Here is a 20,233-nt window from a genome sequence, read left to right on the forward strand (position 1 = left end):
CTCAAGGAACCTGCACTTTCATCTGCACCTTCCTCTTTGTCACCGTGTAAGGTGGTATGGTATGCGGGAAGGGGAACCTGAGTTTCCTCTATTTCAGATTCTGGCTGTGTAGAGTGCGAGGGGAATGTAGTGGTCTGGGTCAATGTACCAGCAGCATCATCCAGCAGTGGCTGGGCCTCGGTGCACTTGTGGCATCCCCAAGAGTACGGTCACCACTGTGGCATTGCCTTCCTCCTAGGGAGTGTGTTGTCAAGCTTGGGAGCAACGAAGGATCTCTCTAGCAGTGAAACCAACACACAACACATTTCCCACTCCAGGCCAGCAGGGAGACCTCTGAACCTGACTGCTGAGGAGCTGCTCTCTGTGGTCGGGAGGAGGTAAGTTAGGGCACTCTGTGCAGGGAAGGGAAAGTGTGTGGACATGAGAAGGGTAGCTGGAGGATGAGCAGAGTTAAGGCTCACTCCTAGCTGGAGCGCATGGTCCGGATTCCAGTCTCCGAGTTTGTAGGGACACTGACGTTCCTGCAGCAGAAACCAGGGGAAGTAGCAGCTCTAAATGCTCTGTACCCAACTAAGGCTCGGAGGCCCCAGCATTGACGTGTGCGAGGCAGAAGGAAAAGGCTACAGCTGTCTGCCATACAAGTAAAGTCTGAGGAACATCTGTTAGACAGGAGGCGTTTCAGTGAACCACGGTCCTGTGAGTGCTTCCCCCACAAGCGCTAGAAAGGAGACGTTCAGGAAGGTACATGTTGGCGGAGTGTTGGAAGGGAGCTTTCCATTCTGGTCCCGGAGGTTGGCAGAGGTCCTGACCCGGAGGACACAGCACGGAGGCAGGCATCTGTGTAACCTGCAGACTGTGAGTAAAGCTTTGGAACTGCACGCTCTGGTGTCCTACAGTTATTCCAGCACCGCTACATCTGGGTACCAGCACCTACACCGCCTGTGCCTTTCCCCCATCACTGCATCTACACTTCCCTGGGACTCCAGCTCCACCTGTGGGGAGCTTCACCATCTTTGCTGCACAACACCATCAGTCCCAGAGGATCTGCATGCAGCGTCGGCCTAACATCTATGTTGCCGAAAACAACAGGTGGTGTCAAACTATCTATATAAACTTTTTACCATTATACCACGCCATTTACATGGGCGCCCAGGGCCACCGTCCGGGTCACCGCTGCTGTGACACATCCCACTGACACCGAGTACCCCACAGCCCTGGGAGGGCGACCCATATGCCGACTGCTGATCGGGCGGCGTTATTCCCACGAACCTCCAAACAGCGTCCCTGAAGGCAAAGTTTTTGGTTTCCGGGGGCAGTATAATTGCAAAGCTGAACCTTAAAGGAATGTCCAAAGGGAGTGGAGCCTGTGGCTTAATTGGACTGCACCCGGGAAACCACTACCATACAAACTACAGAAAAGATGGACAGATTGCAAGCTTTGTCTATTCTGTGTGTGGTGTGGTATGTCCGTGTGTAGTTGTGCTAGCGATTTCTCAGCTTTATTCCGTTAACGACCGAGACTCCGGCATTGCCCCGCAGTATGCGTCAAGCTTACTAGAGGGATACGCGAGGCTGTGGCATGTGAGATCGAGCAATAACAGGTCTAGCATTCCAGTACATGTCCGGGGCTGCATGCACGCTACACTGAAAGGACCAGCTTTTGTCGCTTACAGGTGCAGATAACCTGCTGAACTCCGTTAGTGATGGGGATCTGGGATTCAGATTATTTCCCGCGAACGATGATTTCCCAGTAAGTTCAGGTCAACCGCAATTCCGGAGTTAGGCCTAACCGTCATTCCTGAAAAAATTACGTGTCCAAACCACAGGTGCTGTAGCTTGCTTAACAGCTCGGCAGCCGTTCTCAGGCCCAGTATGGATTCGACAACATTGTAGAAAGTTGATAAAGGGTACAGTTTCACTGGATAACACATATATATGTAGCATATTTACACATTAAAAATATATGTCTATAGATCAGGAGGCAGACTTAGATGTTCTCAGGCCGAGTATGGATTTGACCAGATTGTACAAAGTTGAGAAAGGGTACTTTATCACTGGATAGCAGGTATATATAGCATAGTTTAAACATGTAAAATCTCCGTGTTCTCAGTATGGATTACACAGCAATCTAAAAAGTGGAAAAAAGGAAATGCATTTGAGGCGTACACAACTATATGCTTTTGGTGTTATTTTTAAATCTTCATATATATTTCTGTCTCAGTAATACAGTCCAGCCTCTCCGCAATAGGAAATGAGATGCATACAATTAGTGACATAAAGGCTATTGATTGCAGAAATCTAGGAATTATTATTCACGGGAAAAACTTCCGTCACAATTCTCATAGGCGATGCTGACCCTCAATTAATTTGTGTGTTGAGACAGTGAAAACATTTTTTTGTGAATTAAGTCTTGCTGTATTGCACTTCCATTGATTCCATCACTGTTACTCATCTCAATCCAATTTTTATCACAGGGAGCGATGTAAACATGGTGCTCACTGGCTATCATGATCTGTCACGTAACTTTGGAGTGCAAAAGACAGAAGCCACAGGCCGTAGGCGATTCTATTTGATTGGCATGAGAGGGCACATTTTAAAATGTGCGCCGGAATGTCACACGTTTATGAGTAGGAAAACTGTGAAAGCTGATGATAAACCACCACTGCATGTAATTGTGAGTCGACGTCCATAAGAAATGGAAGCCACTGATCATCTGGAGCTAGAGCCCGGCCAGCAGGACAGGGCATAGCTACATCTTAACCATCATCTTTCAGTTCAATCAATTTGTAGTGGCAGTCCCAGTGAAGGATTTGACAGCCCAGACAACACAGCGGAGGAGCAGGGAGAGGTAAACATTGCAAATGCTGGGGCCCTGCCCAAGCAAGGGGGGCACACTCGTGGGCGTCGGTACTGGCACTGGGCTCCTCATAGTACGGCAGTGTGCCTGACGGCGGGTGTGCACCACCACTGTCAGAGACACTTGATTGCACTATGAGGGACCCTATGCCAGTGCCCGCGCCCAAGAGTCGGCCTACCCACCTGTCCAGGGCAACGGCACTCGCACGGTTTTGTGCGCTAGGTGGTGACCCCAGCCATGGGGGGGGCCGCCCACTTAGGGAGGTTTACAAAGTGGCATATGTAGATGTGGGTCATTCAGCTGCTGCAAAAGGCGAAATAGGTCAAGTTCGCGGAAAAGGAGGAGGACCAAAGCAAGCCATTTTTCTGGCAACCTATGTGTCATCAAGGGAAGGTGGGACAAAATCCTTGGAAACCCATGCATGGTTCATTTTAATGAAGGTTAGATCATCCACATTTTGGGTTGACAGACGGGTCCTTTTTTCTGTCAGGATTGATCCAGCTGCCCTGAAGACTCTTTCTGATAGCACACTTGCAGCTGGGCAAGCGAGCTCCTGTAAGGCATATTGTGCCAATTCAGGCCAGGTGTCCAGTTTAGCGGCCCAATAGTCAAAGGGTAATGACCTGTACGGGAGAACATCGATATGGGAGGAAAAGTAGTTGTTAACCATAGTTGACAACTGCTCTCTCCTGTCACTTTCCAATCGATGCAGTATTACCAGTAGTGTGAGCGGCCCGTGAAAAATCAGTCCACAACATTGTCATGAAACCCCTGTCTCCAACGCCACTTCTGCTGTGTGCACCACGAACACCTCTGCCAAGCTGCCCCCGGCCCGTACGGCTCGTGTGAGAACCATCACCGCTGCTGTGCTGGGAATGCCTCAACCAACCAGTTAACCAGAGTTGCTTGTTTAGTAGCCAATATTAGGTCAAGGTTCTCCTGTGGCATTATGTTTTGTAATTTTCCTTTATAGCGTGGATCCAGGATGCTGGCCAACCAGTAGTCATCATCGTTAATAATTTTGGCAATGCGTGGGTCCCTTTTTAGGATCTGCAAGGCATAATCTGACATGTGGGCCAATGTTCCCGGTGTCAATGATGCACTGCGAGTGCTGGGTGGAGGAGCACTTTCTGGCAAATCCACATCCCTCCAGTCACGCACAAACCCTGTACCAGACCTTGCCACGCCAACATTTTCACTTGCCCCACGAGATGCATCCTCCTCCCCTAAGTAATCATCCCAATCATCATCCTCCTCCTCCTCTTCTTCCTCCACCTCATCCAGGAGAGGTCCCTGAGCAGACAATGGCTGAATGTCATCAAGGATTACCTCCACCTCTTCCTCCTCGTCAACATTGGCTGCAGACGCCTGCTCCTTAAGGTGCATCAAAGTTTGCATGAGCAGACGCATAAGTGGGATGCTCATGCTTAGGATGGCGTCGTCTGCGCTTACCAGCCGTGTGCATTCCTCAAAACACTGAAGGACTTTACAGAGGTCTTTCAGCTTCGACCACTGCACACTTGTCAACTCCATGTCTGCTCTCAAAGTGCCTGGCCGTGTATCCTCCCACAAATGCATTATGGCCTGCCTCTGCTCGCACAGCCGCTCCACCATGTGCAGGGTGGAGTTCCACCTTGTTGCAATGTCGATAATGAGGCGGTGGTTGGGAAGGTGGAGCAATCGCTGCAGCTTCTGCATACGAATGGAGTGTGCAGGCGACCGGCGGATGTGCGCGCACAGTCTTCGCACCTTCTGGAGCAGGGCTCTTAACTCCGGATAATTATTGAGGAAGCACTGCACCACCAGGTTAAAGGTGTGAACCAAGCAAGGTATGTGGCTGAGTTTTGAAAGGGCTATGGCTGCCACAAAATTATGGCCGTTATCACTAACTACCTTGCCTGCCTCAAGATGTACACTGCCCAGCCATGACTCAGTTTGTCGCTTCAAGTTCTCGGCCAGCACCTCGGCGGTGTGTCTGTCGCCCAAACACATCATCTGCAACACAGCCTGCTGACGCTTTCCACTAGCTGCTTGATAGGGGGACACCTCGTGTGCAACAGTGGCAGCTGCAGGTGGAGTGCTCGTACGACTGCACTCTGTGGACGAGCTTTCGCTTCTGGAGGAGGAGGAGGGTCGAACGCCTACAGCCAACTGTTTCCTATACCGTGGGCTAGGTAGCACTGTCCCACCACCACTGTCCCCTGTGGACCCTACATCCACCACATTTACCCAGTGCGCAGTGATGGACACGTAACGGCCCTGGCCATGCCGACTGGACCATGCATCAGTTGTGAGGTGCACCTTTCCACTCACTGATTGCTTGAGTGCATGGACAATGCGGTCTTTCACATGATGGTGGAGGGCTGGGATGGCTTTGCGAGAGAAGTAGTGGCGACTGGGTAGGTCATAGCGTGGTACTGCATAGGCCATGAGTTCGCGGAAAGCTGCGCTTTCCACCAACCGATAGGGCATCATCTCTAATGAGATTAGTTTGGCAATGTGGGCGTTCAAACCCAGTGTACACGGATGAGAGACTGAGTACTTTCTTGACCTACTCCTAGTGTCTGGGAGGGTGAGCTGGACTTGAGAGCTGCATATGGTGGAAGTAGCGGTGGACAAGGTGGACTGAGAGAGGGTTGATGATGGTGATGGAGTTGGTGTTCTTTCTGATGGCCTAGATTCAGTATTTCGTTGATATAACAGTGGGATTCCCTGACTGCTGTGGCCTTGCAACGACACCTCAACATTTGCTGCTGTGCTAACCGGTGGGCTTACAGTGGGGGAAACAATGTAGCGTTGCTGACTACCTTCTTTGTGATCAGTTGCACATGTGGTACTTGAGGTTTGGTGTTGTGTCCACGCTTGCAAGTGCATGCTGGTTAAATGTCTAAGCATGCAACTGGTATTCAAATTTTTCAGATTCTTCCCTCGGCTAAATGTCTTTACGCACTTCTTACAGATAACCTTGGCCTGATCATGAGGATTTTGATCAAAAAAGTGCCACACTGCACTCTTCCTACTTTGGCAGACATTTTGCGGCCTAGCACGCTGTGATATTTTGACCCTCTGGACAAGCTGTCCAGCAACTCTTTTGATTTTTGGAACCTGTCTTTGGAGTGCTCGGGGCCTGACAGATAACAGCTGTTGCGATGTCGATGTCTGCTGTGGATGCTCCTCCTCCTCATCTGAGCTATTGGAAGCAGCACCCTCTTCCCCCAATGGATGCCAATCTGGGTCAACAACTGGGTCATCCATCACCTCCTCTTCAATGTCATGTGCACCTTCCTCTGTGTCACCGTGTATGGTGGTATAGTGTGCGGGAAGGGGCACCTGAGTCTCATCAGGGTCAGAATCTGGCTCTGTACACTGCGAGGACAATGTAGTGCTCTGAGTGAATGTCCCAGCAGAATCATCTATCAGTGGCTGTGCATCAGTGCACTCCATGTCAGATTCATCTTGGCCTGGGTAATTCATCATTTCACTTGATAATCCAGGCACGGTATGTGAAAACAGCTCCATGGAGTAATCAGTAGTATGGCCTGCGTCATCCTTCAATCTTGGTTGGGGTCAAGGAAAGGTGTGGTTCATGAACATGAGCCTCCAATGATGACTCAGTGCTTCTGTTTTTTACAACTTCAGAAGAGGAGGCGATAGAGCTGGAGGCTGAGTCAGCAATGTAAGACAAAACTTATTCCTGAAGCTCTGGCTTTAAAAGCGGTTTGCCAACTCCTAGAAAACTAAGCGTTCGAGGCCTTGTGGAGCCAGACGATGACGCAGGCTCAATACCTCCTGCATTCGGTCCTATTTTGCTTTTGCCACTACCATCAGATCCACCACCAACACCATCATTACCAGCTGCCAACCCCCGCCCAATTCCACGGCCTCTTCCACCAGCCTTCCTCATTTTTTGTAGAAATGTAGACAAAATCCAACAAACTATATAGTAATGTAAAACAAGGTACAAGGTGTCTATAGGACAGGGGAGATTTTGAATTTCTGCACACACTTGTGGACACTGGACACTTTTGGATTGGGTGAGGCCCACTGAATATCACAGCACTATGTCATAGGCTCGATGTCGAAGGTGTGAAAAATGTCACTAGAGGATAACGGAGATTTTGAATTTCTGCACACACTTGTGGACACTGGACACTTTTGGATTGTGTGAGGCCCACTGAATATCACAGCGCTATGTCACAGGCAGAAATTGGCTAGTGTATGACAAACTACAAGGTGTATATAGAATTGGGCAGAATAGGAATCTCCCTAGAGTGTAGGTCTGTAAGAACGGAACAAGTCCTCGACTTATCCTTACAGAGCGACACACAGATATCACGGCCACAGTGAAGCTAACAGCCGTTACACGGTACTGAGAGAGGAGCGTGCACGTACATGGCTGTCCGGTGTACGTAAAATTGTCAAGCTCCGTGTTTTTTAAGTATACGGACTGACATGCTGTCTCTCTATAGTTTTGAATGTGATCAAACAGCAAATATATTTAACTGTTTGAAAGCTAGACAAAACTAGAAGGTGCAGGTCTGTAAGAACCGAACATGTCCTCGACTTATCCTTACAGAGTGACACACAGCTTCACTGTGGCTGTGATAACAGCCGTTATACGGTTCTGTAAGAGGAGTGTGCACCGCTGTATGGTGTGAAAAAATGCACGCTCAGTACCTCACCAGGACAAAAAAAAAATTGGGATTGCTTTTAAAAAAGCAGTTTGTAGAGCAGTGAGTAAACATCAATGCAGCCGTCAGGAAGCCTTAGAAGGCAGCCTAACAACCAACACCGCTGATCCAGCAAAATATAGCCTCCACTTGCACTGCACACACAGTGACTGGTGTGTTGTACAGGCAAAATCGCTAGCAGCAGAAGCAGTTTTTGGTGTCTTCTTCCCTGCCTAATGCTCGCCCTACAAAATCATCATCAGCAGCAGCTCTCCTTATTCTGAGATCAGCATGAGTAACATGGTGGTCGGCGTGCACGCCCTTTTATACCCCCTGTGACACCCACCAAAGCAAGCCAATCACTTGCATGCCCTTCTGAAAGATGGTGGTGACCCCTGCCTATATCATCACGTTGCCCACAGTGTCCGTGGATCCTGATTGGCTGAAAAAGAGCGCAAAACAAACTTTTGAAACGCGACTTTGGCGCTTAAGTCGCCGACCTCGTGGCCGACCTCATCCTAGGGTCGGGTTTCGTTTCATGAAACCCGACTTTGCCAAAAGTTGGTGACTTTTGAAATTTTTCGACCCGTTTCACTCAACTCTAGTTACTATAGTTCACTGGTCTCACTTTATGGCAAAAGCTGCGTGGGAAGTTTCTCACACAGCCATACCGAAAGTGAGACTAGGGACTATTTTTTTTACAGTGGCGGAGGAATACAGTGTGGAAGGATACCGACCTCGCGTCATTGTATTCCTGTGGCTCCTAGAGAGCGGTGGCATCAGCTGATGCTGCTGTTCTCCATGGGAGATCGTCGTGGGACACTCGTGGTTTTCTGCAGATCAGGGAGTATATCGGTTGTTTGTTATTTTAATATTTTTTACAGATGACACTGGCTTCGGGGATCAAAGTGACAAGTGATGCTGAGTATGTACTCTATGTTATATGTATTGTATGTCTATATGTATGTATTGTATGAATGTATGAATGCATTGTATGTAGTATGTTGTATGTCTGTAGCATGTTTTATGTATGTATGTAGTATGTATGTAGTATGTATGTAGTATAAATGTAGTATGTATGTTGTATGAATGTAGTATTTATGTATGCTGTGTGAATGTAGTATATATGAAGTATGTATGTAGTATGTATGTTGTATGAATGTAGTATATACAGTTGTGGCCAAAAGTATTGACATCCCTGCAATTTTGTCAGATAATACTCAGTTTATTCCTGAAAATGATTGCATGATTGCAAATTCTTTGGTATTATTATCTTCATTTAATTTGTCTTAAATGAAAAAACACAAAGAATTGTCCTAAAGCGAAATTGGATATAATTCCACACCAAACATAAAAAAGAGGGTGGACAAAAGTATTTGCACTGTTCAAAAAATCATGTGATGCTTCTCTAATCTGTGTAACTAACAGCACCTGTAACTTACCTGTGGCACCTAACAGGTGTTGGCAATAACTAACTTACACTTGCAGCCAGTTGACATGGATTAAAGCTGACTCAAACTCTGTCCTGTATCCTTGTGTGTACCACATTGAGTATGGAGAAAAGAAAGAAGACCAAAGAACTGTATATATGTAAAACTAGCTGAAGAGCCCGGCGCTGCCCGGGCATAGTAACTAACTGTGGTTATAACAAATTATAATTATCCTCCATCCCATAGTCCCGTGCCCATATACCCATCATACATATCCACCATCCCATAGGCCCGTGCCCATATACCCATCATACATATCCACCATCCCATAGGCCCGTGCCCATATACCCCTCATACATATCCTCCATCCCATAGGCCCGTGCCCATATACCCATCATAGATATCCACCATCCCATAGGCCCGTGCCCATATACCCATCATACATATCCTCCATCCCAAAGTAGAGTGCCCATATACCCATCACACATCCTCCATCCCATAGTCCCGTGCCCATATACCCATCAGACATATCCGCCATCCCATAGTCCGGTGCCCATATACCCGTCATACATATCCTACATCCCATAGTCCAGTGCCCATATAACCCATCACACATCCTCCATCCCATTGTTCCATGCCCATATACCCATCATACATATCCGCAATCCCATAGTCCCGTGCCCATATACCCGTCATACATATCCTTCATCCCATAGTCCAGTGCCCATATACCCATCATACATATCCTCTATCCAATAGTCCCGTGCCTATATACCCGTCATACATATCCTCCATCCCATAGTCCAGTGCCCATATACCCATCGCACATCCTCCATCCCATAGTCAACCATTATGACATTATAATGAGCGGCGGCAGGGCTTGCAACCTATGACGACATCAGCATAGCCATGGCAACCATTGTGAAATCATAATGAGGGGCGGGGCTTAATACGCACACACTGTTTCCCCAGTATGCAAATAGGGGCATTATGACATCATAATGAGGGGCGGGGCTTGACGCACACGCACTTTTTCCCCAGTATGTAGATAGGGGCAAAATTGTTTGGTGAATTGGAACGCGCAGGGATAAAATTTCGCCTCACAACACAGCTTAGGACGCTCTTGGGGTCCAGATGTGTGACTGTGCCAAATTTTGTGGCTGTAGCTGTGACGGTGCGGATGCCTATCCCGGACACACACACACACACACACACACACACACATACATACATACATACACACACACACACACACACACACACATATACACACACACACACACACACACACACACACATTCATACACACTTTGAGCTTTATATATTAGATTAAGCTTTAACTTTTCTACTACGTTTTCCTATTTACTCACAATTATATCCTACATAATAAATGAAAAGTTAAATATTTGTGCAAATATTCTGCAGCATTTAGAATCTTAAATTTTATGAAATGCTAATTTCCCATCCCACTATCTGAATGATCAAGCTTTGGGAAGTTTGATTACATTGGAACTTGCACTAAAATTCGAGCAATGCAAAATATCCTGGAAGAGCGTAGCTTTTCGTTAATCAGATTACTTTATGGTACGTTGCTTAGGGATACTCATCCAAAATTTGTCTGCACAGCCATTGAATGAGAAAGACATGCTAGAAGAATTGAGCTCATAACCGGCAGAATTGGAAAAAACAAGTTAAAAAAGCAATATATTTGCCAGAAAAATAAAATCATATCTAGAGAAAAACGGGAAAAAAAATCTATACTTTACTCAAGATCAGTTCTTAATTAAAAAGAATAAAAGTACATACTCTTCCTGAAATTACTGAAAAAATAATATATCTACAGTTGTGGCCAAAAGTACGGACACCCCTGCAATTCTGTCAGATAATACTCAGTTTCTTCCTGAAAATGATTGCAAACACAAATTCTTTGGTATTATTATCTTCATTTAATTTGTCTTAAATGAAAAAACACAAAAAGAATTGTCCTAAAGCGAAATTGGATATAATTTCACACCAAACATAAAAAAGAGGGTGGACAAAAGTATTGGCACTGTTCCAAAAATCATGTGATGCTTCTCTAATTTGTGTAACTAACAGCACCTGTAACTTACATGCGGCACCTAACAGGTGTTGGCAATAACTAACTCACACTTGCAGCCAGTTGACATGGATTGAAGTTGACTCAAACTCTGTCCTGTGTCCTTGTTTGAACCACATTGAGCATGGAGAAAAGAAAGAAGACCAAAGAACTGTCTGAGGACTTGAGAAACCAAATTGTGAGGAAGCATGAGCAATCTCAAGGCTACAAGTCCATCTCCAAAGACCTGAATGTTCCTGTGTCTACCGTGTGCAGTGTCATCAAGAAGTTTAAAGCCCATGGCACTGTGGCTAACCTCCCTAGATGTGGACGGAAAAGAAAAATTGATAAGAGATTTCAACGCAAGATTGTGCGGATGTTGGATAAAGAACCTCGACTAACATCCAAACAAGTTCAAGCTGCCCTGCAGTCCAAGGGTACAACAATGTCAACCCGTACTATCCGTCGGCGTCTGAATGAAAAGGGACTGTATGGTAGGAGACCCAGGAAGACCCCCACTTCTTACACCGAGACATAAAAAAGCCAGGCTGGAGTTTGCCAAAACTTACCTGAAAAAGCCTAAAACGTTTTGGAAGAATGTTCTCTGGTCAGATGAGACAAAAGTAGAGCTTTTTGGGCAAAGGCATCAACATAGAGTTTACAGGAGAAAAAAAGAGGCATTCAAAGAAAAAAAAACACGGTCCCTACAGTCAAACATGGCGGAGGTTCCCTGATGTTTTGGGGTTGCTTTGCTGCCTCTGGCACTGGACTGCTTGACCGTGTGCATGGCATTATGAAGTCTGAAGACTACCAACAAATTTTGCAGCATAATGTAGGGCCCAGTGTGAGAAAGCTGGGTCTCCCTCAGAGGTCATGGGTCTTCCAGCAGGACAATGACCCAAAACACACTTCAAAAAGCACTAGAAAATGGTTTGAGAGAAAGCACTGGAGACTTCTAAGGTGGCCAGCAATGAGTCCAGACCTGAATCCCATAGAACACCTGTGGAGAGATCTAAAAATGGCAGTTTGAAGAAGGCACCCTTCAAATATCAGGGACCTGGAGCAGTTTGCCAAAGAAGAATGGTCTAAAATTCCAGCAGAGCATTGTAAGAAACTCATTGATGGTTACCGGAAGCGGTTGATCGCAGTTATTTTGGCTAAAGGTTGTGCAACCAAGTATTAGGCTGAGGGTTCCAATACTTTTGTCTGGTCCATTTTTGGAGTTTTGTGTGAAATGATCAATGTTTTGCTTTTTGCTTCATTCTCTTTTGTGTTTTTTCATTTAAGACAAATTAAATGAAGATAATAATACCAAAGAATTTGTGTCTGCATTCATTTTCAGGAAGAAACTGAGTATTATCTGACAAAATTGCAGGGGTGTCAATACTTTTGTCCACAACTGTATGAAGTGCGGTATGTATGTAGTATGCATGTATGTGGTATGAATGTAGTATATATGTAGTATGTATGTTGTATGAATGTAGTATGTATGTAGTATGTATGTTTTTTTTTTTTACATTCAACACATTAGCCGGATGATGGGACTACTACTGTCCCATCATTGGCTAATGTGTCAATCACTGTCATTGCAGCAGGCATAGCCCGATGGGACTTGTAGTCCCATCGGACGATGCCTGCACACACACACAACCCCTGGCCGGCCCGCACAGACCCCTGGCCGGCCCGCACAGACCCCCGGCCGGCCCGCACAGACCCCCGAGAGGCCCGTACAGACCCCGCCCGCACACACAGACACGCACAGTGTCCGCCCACGCACCGCCCACATTATTCCCCCCTCCCGAACTGGATGTGCAAGTAAAGAAAGGGTTTTTTTTAATTCCGATATTTCTGTCCCATTAACTTGCATGGGTTTCCGGTATCGGAATCGGCGATACCCGATACTTTTTGGGTATCGGTCCGATCCAATCCGATCCGATATTTTTCAATATCGGAAAGTATCGCTCAACACTAGTAGTAGCCTTCTAACCCAAGAAATGGCCTTCATGAATAGTGCTGGGTCTTTGCCAGTCCCGGACAACGGTAACTTTGTCAGGATCAGGTGCCACACCTTCCGTGCTCACCACATGGCCTAGGTACTGCACCTTGGGTTTCAAAAGGTGACATTTGGACAGTTTTTTTTTTCTTGCCAAAATTTTACAGGGCTTCGAATACCTCGGCCAGGTGCTTCAAATGGTCTTCGTAGGTTTTGGAGAAGACGATGATGTCGTCCAGGTACAGCAGAACGGTTTCAAAGTTTTTATGTCCAAGGCAGCATTCCATTAATTGCTGAAATGTTCCTGGCACGTTGCTGAGCCCGAACGGCATGTAGTTAAACTCGCAGAAGCCCATTGGTGTTGTAAACGCTGTCTTCTCTTTGTCTGCCTCTGCCACAGGAACCTGCCAATACCCACTGGTGAGATCTAAGGTAGAGAAATAATTAGCAGTTCTCAGTGCAGCGAGTAATCCCTCACTTCTAAGCCATGGGTAAGCGTCTTTATGTGTAATGCTGTTAATCCGCCTGTAGTCTACACACATCCTCATAGTACCATCTTTCTTTTTAACGAGGACTAATGAAGCTGCCCAGGGGCTACAACTATCTCTGATTACCCCAGTCTCCTTTATCTCCCATAACATACTCTTGGCACATTGATAGTGTGCTCGGGGTACAGGCCGGTGCCTCTCTTTAATGGGTGGATGATCTCCTGTGGGGATATGATGTTGGACCCCTTTTGCCTGCCCAAAATCTAGAGGATGTTTGCTGAAGACCTGTTCAAATTCTCCAGCCACCCGGTAAGCCCCATGCTTTTGGTGCGAAGGGGTGGAGTCAGTGCCTATGTGTAGCTGATGACACCAATCCTCCTGTTGCCCTTCAGAGCCATTCTCTTCCACCTTGTCAGACGGAAGCAAGGGTTCTAGTTCCGCTATTGCATTGTTACTGACAGTGAACAATTTACCAAGGGTGGCATACCGGGGTAACTGGACCTCTCTCTCCCCACAATTTAAGATGCATATTGGTACTCTCCCCTTGCAGACATCAACTACCCCTCTGGCTGTCAGGATAATGGGCCTACTATCAGAGTACATGGGTTCTACCTGGGCTTGGTAATCTTTACCCCTTAGGCCTATTACTGCCCGTCACCAAATTAACATTTCACTTCTGGGAGGTACTGCAATGGGGAAAGGATCACTTACTCTGACACTGCCGACTGCTCCACCAGACAGCTCTACCTGTTGTCTCTGCATCAGGGCTCTGATCTCCTTTTGCAGAACCCGTTGCTGACTGGAGCTGGCGGTCTCGTCTACCTGTTGTAACAAAACAATAATTTCTCCAAGACAATTTTCAATTACATTAGAGCCTAAAGTGATCATAGGATGGCATTCTCGTTTGTAAATATCAACTATTATCAAACCTTGCGATTGCAATTCTACTCGGCCACTCTTGATGGTCACTTCTTTATATCCCATCTGAGGCAAGGGCTGACCATTGCTGGCAAAAATGGTAAGGTCGTTATTTGGGCTATGAGTAATGTCTGAATCTGCCCAGTACTGCTTAAAAAGACCATATGGTATCGTTGTCACCTGGGAGCCGGTGTCCAGTAAAGCGTTCATCGGAAATCCGTCAATCATGACAGGCAGGACTGGTCGTCCTCCAACGTACTTGTCTCGCCAATTTGGTGGGCCTGGTCGTCTTACTCCTGGGGGTTGGCCCTTTGCCCCAGGGGATGCTTGTTTAAATGACAGGATCTTGCTAGGTGTCTCACCTTGTTGCAGCGGCGACAGATGGGCTGTCCGTCCTCATCGTAACGATCGCTGTCTCTCCCTCTGGTTGGTGGGATCCTCCTCTGCTGTTGCCACGGGACATCATCTGGACTGGAGGCCAGCTGGATCTTCTTCTTTGGAGTCACTTGCAGCGACTGCACAGTTTTTGTGAGTGCAGCTACACTTTTGGTTAGTTCCTTGACTTGGAGAAGTAATCTGCAGCAGAATCATCATCTTGGGACGGCTTGTCAGTCTCAATAGAGGTCTTTGGAAAGGATGCTGCCTCCTGCTGGTATGTAATTGCTGGATGCTTAGAGGGCTCTGTGCTGCTAGGGTTTGGTTCACGTAGCGCCTGTATGGCTCTATCCTTAAAGTGTGCAAAGTCCAATTCAGGATTTTGTAGGGCCATTATGCGCAGCTGTGTCCTTTGATTGTTAGACTGGAATCCCTCTATAAACTGCTCTGTTAGTAATCTATCTTCATCTTGCACGAGCTCAGGGTTAACCTGCTTTACGGCCCATAGTGACTCCTGAAGATTAAGGGCATAGTCCCGTATACTGTCCTGCTCTCTCTGTTTGCACCCAAAGAATCTAATTTTTATCTCTGTTGCAGTGCGGGTATCAAAAGTGTTCTTCAGTCTGGCCAGGATTTGTTGGACAGTCCCTTTATCAGTGTCCGGCCAGGTCTTTACTTCCCTCTGGGCCGCACCAGTTAACTGGCCAATGAGGATACTGACTTTTTGGCTTTCTGACAGGGGGTACACTTTGAACAAACTACAAAGTCTTTCTTTAAAATCGCTCAGGGTGTGCGACTCCCCTGAGTACTGTGGTAACCAGGCCTCTCCTGGTATATATGGCATTGATAGCGGCATTATGGATGTTGCGGCTGTGACCGATGCTGAATCTTCACCCGCGTTGGGCATTTTCTTCCTGTTTTTCACTTGCTCACAGTAGAGCGCAGCTCCAGCTTCACTGGCACGCCCCTCTCTGCTCGCACGCACTGTGTAACGCAGTTATGGCGGTTATTTGAAAGCTCATTAAAGTCTTTAGCACTCAATTTAATAAAGTCTATGGCACACAGTACCCAGCTTTGCCAGGCTCCTTTTACCCAGCTTTGCTAGGCTCACTAAATCCTGTTCGTGACACCAGTTGGAGCGCCCCGGGCGCTCGTGAGAGCGCGGGCAGGCAGGGCAGTGGGGTACTCGGTACCGGGCCCGTCAACTTCAACGGGGGACGGTGTCACGACGGCGGCGACCCGGTCCGTGGCCCTTGGGCGTCCATTAAGTAAAATGATGAAAGGGGAAGGGGAAAAGTTGTTGGTGATGTTGTTAGATGTGGTAGAAATGAAGATAAAGTTTGTAGATGATTAAATACGTGACGCCACCTGTGGTATTCTTGTCAGAGGCGACCAGCGCTGTGGTGTTGTTCCCCTGAGGCTGTTGATGTGGCGCAGCTGAGGTGAAAATAGCTCTCCACAGGTAGAGCAATAGTCCCAGGGCAAAGATGTTAAATTATTAGTCAAAATGACTGTGAACGTTGGAGTGCAGAGAGGTGCAGTTTTTTTACCTTTTACTGGCAATTGGTTGCAATCCGGAGTACCACATACAGGTGATGGCTTGAGTCTGGCTCGCCTGGAGGCATTCAGGGGATCCACCTTGCCAGGTGGGGGTTTAGGACCTTCCTTCTGCGCTATGTGTGTGGGTCCCTGCTGTTTATAACTAAGCTGAGACCCTCAATTGCATTATGATTTCACTAACCTGTACGTCTGTCAGAATGAGCCTATTCCACGGGTACCGTCCTTTTTCTCTGTCAGCCCTGGGCTACTTATCAGCTGCCATGCCCTCAGGTGTTCAATGTCGCTCAGGAGTTTACAATCCCCTGTACTTCCAGATTCGGTGGCAGGACATACAGCTCCTGCCCACCCAGGACTCTGGCGTCCCTTTCTCTCTATTAGCGCTTCGCTCTGGGGTCTGCTATAGGCAGTTTTTTAGCTTCCCCAGAGCCTCTCTGTCTTGAACTCACTGGATTTTCCAGAAAGATCTTTTTTACCTCATGTTCTTGTCATTTTCCTCTCAAAGCTGCTCTCGTTTCCATGACAACTCCCTCAGCTCACTTATAGCTGACTCACCAACCCCCTCTGCTGGCCAGAATTTGTAAGGCAGCTCCCTTTTCTGACCTGCAGCAGGAATTGTGATTTAATCTATGTTACCTGGCATGGGGGTCCCCTTTCTGCCTCCAAGCATGACTTCACCTCTTAGAGGGAGGCAATGTCACTGTGCAATCGAACTCTGGGGTGTCACAAATTCACTGTTGTAACCCCTGTCTCATACTGTCATCAAATTACATAGCAAAAACCTTCTGACACATTCCCTTTAAGTGGGCTCAAGACGCTAATTCCTTGTTTTTAGGAAATTAATGGTTTGCTATTGAAGTAAAAAGAAGCATTCTTTATTAGAACAAGACCACAAATGAGAAAGTGTATTCAGCAACAGAGGTTTTTAAAAGTATAGCAAGCTCCAGACCAAAGTATTCTACAGTAAGTGATTTTTTTATACGGCCAGAGTACGAAGATTTGAGGAGTATCCAGAAGTAGAGTTGAGCGACTTTTGGTTTTTTAGGGTCGAGTTTTGTTTCGTGAAACCCGACTTTTCCAAAAGTCGGGTCGAGCAAGATCGTCCGATTATAGGGAAAAGTCGGGGTCGTCCCGAAACACGAAACCCAATGTAAGTCAATGGGGAATAAAAGTCGGCAGTGAGAGGAGGGCAGGAAACACACCTACAGTGCCCATTTGAATGCCAAAAGCATCAATTCTTCTTACTTAAGCTTGTCAACCTTAATTAACTTCATAATACAAGTTACGCACTGAAAAATGGGGGTTATTTGGCTAAAGTTGTGGGGGGGGAGGGCTGGCTCTAGGTTTTCATGTGCCCTGGGCGAAAGAGCGCCCCTTTAACACATACCACAACTCATCATGCTCCGATACGGCAGAGAAATAGCGGTATAGTACAATGAAAAATACTTCACTTTTTACATCTCATGACGAGGCCCATCTATTTCTCCATACAGAATCATTGGTCCCATATAATGTTTGAAACAGTATATGATGAGCTCCACATAACGCTACAGTATATGTTGGTCCCCATGGATGAAGCTCCACTGTCTTATGGGCCCAAATAATGCTCCAAACATAATGGGCCCCATTTCTAATGCTCTAGTGTATAATGGGCCCTGTAAATGCTGCTCCAGTGTCTGATGTCCACCTTTGGAATGTTCCAGTGTATGGTGGGCCCCATCTATCATTCTCCAGAGTATAGTGCTCCCCAAAAATTGCTGTCCCAACATTGAAAACAATCAAATAAGTCTCCTCGCTAGGGAATCCCTGTACTAGTCTTGACTCCTCGTCGTCCCCATCTTCCATCTCACTGCACAGTATTTCAACCTTGCAAGTGCTGTGATCCTGAGCAAGCAGGGGAGGCCCACTCGTTGGCGACGGCACTGGCACAGGGCCCCTGATAGTACGGTGGTGTGTCTGATGGCGGGTGGGCCGAACCTGCACTTTCATCTGCAGCTTCCTCTTTGTCACTGTGTAAAATGGAACTGTATATGGGAAGGGTAACCTGAGTTTCATCAGGGTCAGATTCAGGTCGTGTAGCGTGCGAGGGGAATATAGTGGTCTGGGTCATTGTACCAGCAGATTCATCAAGCAGTGGCTGGGCATCAGTGCACTTGTGTCGCCCCCAGGAGTACGGTCGCCACAGTGGCATTACCTTCCTCCTAGGGAGTGTGATGTCATGCTTGGGAGCAACGAAGGATCTCTCTAGCAGGTTAACTGATTGGGCGGCGTTATTCCCACGAGTCATGACCCTCCAAACAGCGTACATGAAGGCAAAGTGTTTGTTTTACGTGGGCAGTATGGTTGCAAAGCTGAACCTTAAAGGAATGTCCAGAAGGGCACCACCAGGAGTGGAGCCTACGGTTTAATTCGACTCCACCTGGGAAACCTCAACCATGCAAGCTACAGAAAAGATGCACAGATTGCAAGCTTAATTCCGTTAACGAACGAGACTCCGTCATGCCCCGCGGTCCGAGTCCGGCTTACTAGAGGGACCCATGAGGCTCTGGCACATGAGATTGGCCAGTAACTGGTGTGTCATGCCCTTACATGTCCGTGGCTGCATGTGCGCTACACTGAAAAGGCCAGCGTTTGTCGCTTACAGGTGAAGATAACCCGCTGAACAACGTTAGTGATGGGGATCTGTGATTACAATTATTACCCGCGAACGCTGATTTCCCAGTAAGTGCAGGTCAACCGCAGTTCCGGAATTAGGCCTAACCGTCATTCCTGAAAAAATGAAAAACTTACGTGTGCAAACCACAGGTGCTGTAGCTTGCTTAACAGCTCGCCAGCCATTCTCAGGCCCAGTATGGATTACACGTGATTGCACAAAGGTGAGAAAGGGTACCGTATCCCCGGATAACATGTATGGATAGCGTACACATTCAAAATATATGTCTATACATCAGGAGGCAGGCTCAGACGGTGTTAGGCCCAGTATGGCTTGCAGGTGATTGCACAAAGGTGAGAAAGGGTAGCGTATCCCTGGATAACATGTATGGATAGCGTACACATTCAAAATATATGTCTATACATCAGGAGGCAGGCTCAGACGGTGTTAGGCCCAGTATGGATTGCACATGATTGCACAAAGGTTAGAAAGGGTACCGTATCCCCGGATAACATGTATGGATAGCGTACACATTCAAAATATATGTCTATACATCAGGAGGCAGGCTCAGACGGTGTTAGGCCCAGTATGGCTTGCAGGTGATTGCACAAAGGTGAGAAAGGGTAGCGTATCCCTGGATAACATGTATGGATAGCGTACACATTCAAAATATATGTCTATACATCAGGAGGCAGGCTCAGACGGTGTTAGGCCCAGTATGGCTTGCAGGTGATTGCACAAAGGTGTGAAAGGGTAGCGTATCCCCGGATGACATGTATGGATAGAGTACACATTCAAAATATAAGTCTATACATCAGGAGGCAGGCTCAGACGGTGTTAGGCCCAGTATGGATTGCACGTGATTGCACAAAGGTTAGAAAGGGTACCGTATCCCCGGATAACATGTATGGATAGCGTACACATTCAAAATATATGTCTATACATCAGGAGGCAGGCTCAGACGGTGTTAGGCCCAGTATGGCTTGCAGGTGATTGCACAAAGGTGAGAAAGGGTAGCGTATCCCCGGATAACATGTATGGATAGCGTACACATTCAAAATATATGTCTATACATCAGGAGGCAGGCTCAGACGGTGTTAGGCCCAGTATGGATTGCACGTGATTGCACAAAGGTTAGAAAGGGTACCGTATCCCCGGATAACATGTATGGATAGCGTACACATTCAAAATATATGTCTATACATCAGGAGGCAG

This window comes from Dendrobates tinctorius, unplaced genomic scaffold (genome assembly GCF_039654945.1).
Source record: "Dendrobates tinctorius isolate UK_male_01 unplaced genomic scaffold, ASM3965494v1 ptg000160l, whole genome shotgun sequence".
Lineage (NCBI taxonomy): Eukaryota > Metazoa > Chordata > Amphibia > Anura > Dendrobatidae > Dendrobates > Dendrobates tinctorius.